Below are 6000 nucleotides of genomic sequence, written 5' to 3'. Positions count from 1 at the left end.
TCCTTATAGCTAGTGCCCCGTTGTGGCGTATTCCTGCTAGCCTATTAAAGAGTTAGCACCGAAAGGACTTCAGTGGACGGTCTGAAGGGGAATTACGTCGGGAGGACAGGCTTTATAAGCCTAGCCTTCCGCGGTCGGCCCATGAAATGGGTTCGATAACGCTGGTTTAACAACGGATTGGAATGCAATTAAATCCGTCTTAAATTCACTAAAATAATAATAGACAAAACTTGAAAAATTAGATCCGAGATTAAAAAAATAACCCTTTTAAAAACAAGCCCGATTAGAATGATCCAGCAGCAAGGGACTCTGTCCAGGTTCTGCGATAAAGTAGGGAGTAATAGACTCCTGCCAACTTTGCATTCCATTCCATTTCAAGAAAGGAGCAGAAAGGAAAGAAAGAATTTGAGAAACTTATTTTATGTGTTTAACAGTTGAAAAACTATTTAAGAGTTTCCATAGTTTATTGAAAATCTATATGTATATATCTACTGATAGTTGTAATAGTTTTTTTATAAACCACCATATTGAAATTGATTGAAATGCTTTCATAAGAAAGCATTTCAAAAAATACATAAACAGTAAATAAAATCATGCTCTGTTGACCAATAAATATAAAAATAAAACCATACTGATGAATAAAACCACTTCTGTTTACAAATTGATGACTTGATTTGTTTGATATTGTGGAGTACTTAAGATATGCAGTGCACTTTTCTTTATTTAGGAATCTGCAGACAGCTGGATCCCTTTTTCATGTTTTGAGTGAGTGTAGCATGTTATAGCAAGTATTCCAGAATAGGAAATATTAAATAGAACCCAGCAAAAGAATAAATAAATATTTTTTTAATTCAGATCTGTATATAATAACACTGATCAACAATTATTTTGTTAAATGAGAGTGAATAACTGATCCTTATAGTATTTTTCATGCAGATTTCAAATATGAAATCAGAATTCCGCTATCAGGCTGAGTTTTCAGGTAGTATCATGCATGAACTCCATAAGCATAGCATTTTGTGAATATATTTTATTATGTACATTATTTATCAACTAAATAGCTTTTGTTTATTAATACTTACCTTAATTGTTGTCACATTGATTTGCTAGACATTAGTCATCATGTTTATTATTTACACACTAATTATAATGAACAAGAATGTGACTCATGCTTCCTATTTTTATCTTGCTATAAACATATCAGCCACTCATTAGTTATTTCTGTTGTTATTATATTTACTTATAAATTGTCATGCAGACTACAGAATTATTTTTAATTCTCATTCAACTGCGAGTTCTCGTATGTGTAACATTCAGTTGTAGCTAATTCTCTCTGTCCATAAGGAACAGGGAGAAGATATTCTTATAAGGGTCAGAGATGAAGTGGAGGGCCTGGAGAGATTGATGGAAAAATTACAAGAAGGGTTTTATGGAGTGAAGGTTCCCCAGAGGAAAAGGGAATGAGTACAGAGAATCAATATTAAGGATATAAACGCCCCTACCACCATGGAGGAGGTAGTTATAGTGGTAACTGATATAATCGAGTTAAATGAGGAAAGAAAACAGGCCATTAAACTGAGACCTGCTCACTCAAACACCCAAGTGGTCTCTCTGACAGTTCCTGGTGAAGAGACTAAGAAGTTAATACAGAAGGGGCGCCTGTGGATAGGACTTGTGTCTTACAGGGTGGCCCAGATTTCTTTAGAGCAAGAGATATATTACCAGTGCTGGGATCTTGGCCATTATAGCGGCCTTGTGTAAGGGCCCAGATCGGTCAAAAAAATGTTTCCAATGTGGCAAGGAAGGTCAGATTAAGGCGGGATACCAAGAAAGAGTAGTTTGCAGAAGATGTGGCATGGAGGGCCAGTATGAGCACAGCGGACAGTGTGCTAAAATTGAATATAGTACCACTTAATGTAAGCAGGATTAGGTGCTCCCACGACCTCCTATGGGCAGGGAGGTTGGGGGAGATATAATGGCAGTTGCTGAGCCAAACTGGGCTGTGGTTTCTGAGGGTGGCTGGAGCAGGGATTTCAGAGATAGTGCTGCGATATTGGTGGCAAGGCCGGGGTTAGCTGTCACCCAGCAGGATTAGGGTTGATGGCTTATGTTGGGGGGAAGGTAGTTTTAGTTGCTATGCCACCCTGAACAGTAGCAAAGAGCATTACATAAGGTTTCTGGATGATTTGGCGGTGGCGGTGAGGGGTCATACGGCCACTATAATCGTGGTCAGTGATTTTAACGCCAAGAGCCCAGAAATAGGAGGAGTGACCCTCAATGAGAGAGGGAGATTGCTGGCAAAGGTTATGGCGTCACTAAACATGGCATGTATTAACATGCAGGGGGTACCTTCTTGAGAGGAGCATTGGAATTCATCGTCGACCTGGCATTTGTGTCCGATGTAATGGCAGGTTCTTGATGAGGAGATGCTCAGCAACCATCGATGTATTGAGGTAGTCGTTGGGCTTCAGGAGGAAAGTCAGGAAGAATGGGATGGGCCATAGAAATTCAGGCCCTTGGACATCCAGTGTTTACAGATGACCCTCATAGAGAAATTGGCGCAGGCACAACAAGAGAACGAGGAGGAAGGTAATATTGATAATCTCATCCAGGACACATGTACTTGGGCCGTGAGTGGAAGAATGGTGTGGATGCATCCAAAGCAGATTTACACTGGTGGTCGGAGGAGATCACCAAGCTGCAGAGGAGGATTTGCGTTCACGAGAGACATATCCTCACTATGATACGAAGAAGAAAGAATTGAATTTCTCTTTTAGCAATTAATATTTCTATTCCATTCAATCGACTAACCTTAGTTTCTGCCAAAAAAACCTATGCCCTTGGAAAATCTTAACAAGATAAATGTTTTCCCTAGAATAATTACTCGCTCTCAAAGTTTTCCTTTAATTTCTGTCACACAAAAGTTAAAAAGCAACAGAAACCGACCAAAAAGACCACATGTCTTTCTGAACCAGAAATTTTATTGGCATAATATGCTTATCTTAATATAATTCCTTAATATCTTGCTTTCGACTACATTTCACTACATGTATTTAAGAAATAAGTTAAGAATACTGTAAGTGAAAAAACTATAGAATTTATTATTGCACTGTTACTGTCTTAATAAATCAAGTATATTTTATGAACCATTGACTGAATGTTTATTAATTTGTCTACTTTTCAGTTTTGGAATGCTTCTGTTATATTTCCAGAATGCTATGACTTTATTAAAAATTTGTTAAACATTTATCAGTGTGGTAAAGATGAAAAAACATTATTTACCTTCTAAACATACATAGTTATGTACTAATATGTTTTAGCTGAATGTCTATCATCAAAATTAATAAAGTACAGAAGAAAAGAATTTTGGAATCAATTAATATTAATGATTCCATGTCTCAAACCCTGTAACAATACTGGCAAGAAATTCACTTACTTTATTCTGGTACTGCTGAAAAAATGTCAATGCCGCTCCTGTTTTTTTCGTTTTATGGGTGAAATTTGAGGAAAATTTTTACTTAAGTCTGCAATTTAAAGTGATGTTTATCATAAGGAATGTCGTTTAAATTTTTCAAGAAGTTCATCCCTCACAATGAAATGTTACTTCTCTATCTTCCTATTGTCGACATTAATGAATTTCCTGCACCATTCTCTTGCAGAAAAATCACTCATTGTACTATTACCATAAATTATGCACAGCTGATGGTGGATCATTGGTCTGTTCATTCCTTCAGCTTGCATAAAAATGAATGATGCGGAATACCTCACTACAAGCGGAAACCTCACAATTGTCTCCATATTTCACCAAGTACTGTTTGAGTAGTACAGAACTAATGGCTGTGTGTGTGACAATATTTAAGCTTATTGGAGGTTTACTTTATAAATAGCCTATGTAATTATTTCGTGTAAGGATATATAGGGAATACTTATTTAATGAATTAATATGTCATCTACCCACTTACATTATTTCATTTATTTCTAATTGTATTTCATTTATAAAAAAAAAGATTGTAGGTTTAGTAATAAAATAATTTTGTAGTATGTACTGAGAATAACAAATTTAATATAAATACATTAAAGTTATCTAATGACAAAGTTTTAATATGGTAAAAAAATAAAAATATAAAATCATAGATATATTATAAATCTTTTTCAACCTAACAATTATGAATAATATGTTTATAAAAAAAAATTGATCCCTTACTAATTGATGGTTCCACAATACATGGAATGTCTCAGGAAATGGCATTATGGAACTAACATGAAATAGTCATAAAATTATCTGTTTCATGCAGATCACAAATTTTAAACAAGGATGAACATAGCTTCACTAGGTGCTATGGACATTTTTTTAAATGGCTAATAATTATAGAAATGGATGCCATTTAATATATAAATATTAAAACAAAAAATTAGTTAACTTCATGATGCTCCTCAAAGGTCATTTGGTAGTGTGTTGGTGAATCCTTGTTTCAATTGCAGGCCAATGTATAAAATATTTTCAGGTTCAAAAGTACCTTAGGTTGTTTCTTGATGAGCAACTGCAATTTATGAACCACACCTTCAATACATGGTGGTGGAGAAGGCCTGTAGCGCCTTTATTGGTATTCGATGTGTGGTCAATCCTAATTGGGGTCTTGATTTTAAGACCGTGAGCATCCTGTATAAAGGTGAGGCTATTATGCTATATATGGCGCCTGTTTGGGTGGATAGGGTAAAATGTAGAAGCTATCGGAACATATTATTAACGCCTAATATTGTTAAAGGTAATGGGTGGTTACTGTACTATTTCATGGGAGGCAATCTTGGTGATTGCAGGCATGGAACTGACAGACTTGATTGTGTCTGAAAAGCAGCAGCAGTATGTTGCTAAGAAGTCTGGTGAGTTGACTTAAGATAAAGGTTGAGAAATTGAACAAGGCGTGCCTTGTGGTAGACCAGATGAGATGAAACAGAGGGTGACCATTATACGCTTGATCTCTTTCAAAATGTAGTTGGCTTGTGGAACGCCTCTTGGGTACTTCGTAATAAATATGTGATGCAATTTCTTTTCGGCCATGGTGCTTTTAGGGACAGACTGCAGAAATTCATTCTGATAGATTCTGGGATGTATCCTCGGTGTTAACAATGGATGACACGTACCATGTTCTTTATGAGTGCTTGAACTACAAGTTAATGCACACAGAGATCATCTGATGGCTTGATCTTATCGGGTCAGCGTTGGATTTCCGTGTAAACTGGAGGAGCCAGGCTGAATGAGCAATATAGTGAGTAATGAGTTTTATAGTGTACTTAACAAAAGAAAGGATTGCTGAGGGGATCTAGAGCCCTACTTGGATTTCTCTTGTATTATATTTTTGTTGATGTTTTGTTTCATAAATTATGTTTTTGTTCTTTGTTTTGTTTCAATTTTACTCTATTGTTATTGTTCCATGTAATATTTTTATGTTTCGTGTTTGTGTTGAACTCACTTTTACCTTCTACGAGTAGGTAGTTCAGTTTGTTTGTTTAGTTAAGTCCTTTCAGTCTTATTTAAGACTTGGTAAGATGAGTTTTATTTTGAGTTCATTAAATAGTAGCACACTGATGGGAATGTCACTTGTGGCATTTGCATCAGTGGCATCCTGGCCAAGGCGGACTGGAATATGTCAAAAGCCGAGGTTTCGGAGATGACCTCTAGTAAAGCTCATAAGAGCTAGGAATGGAGGGATGGAAGAGGGTGTATTCCCCTTCGGGGGTCAGAATAATATATAATCCTTTCAGAAAGGTTTACGTGAAAGATGAAAACATTTAAACTCTACATATAAATATTCAAAATTTAAAAAAAAGGATTTAATTAATGAGCAACTGGTAGTGAGTGAAACCAGTTTAATTTTATTAGATAAAAATAGCCAATAACCTTATTATTTTATTTTTCAAGAAAATCAGTTTCTGTAATTATAAGTAACTGAAATATATATACATATTATATGGGCCATCTAGTCAGAACCTGGTCTCTCA

This window comes from Lycorma delicatula, chromosome 1, assembly GCF_047948215.1.
Source record: "Lycorma delicatula isolate Av1 chromosome 1, ASM4794821v1, whole genome shotgun sequence".
In the NCBI taxonomy this organism is placed as follows: domain Eukaryota; kingdom Metazoa; phylum Arthropoda; class Insecta; order Hemiptera; family Fulgoridae; genus Lycorma; species Lycorma delicatula.
This window is presented reverse-complemented; position numbering follows the sequence as displayed.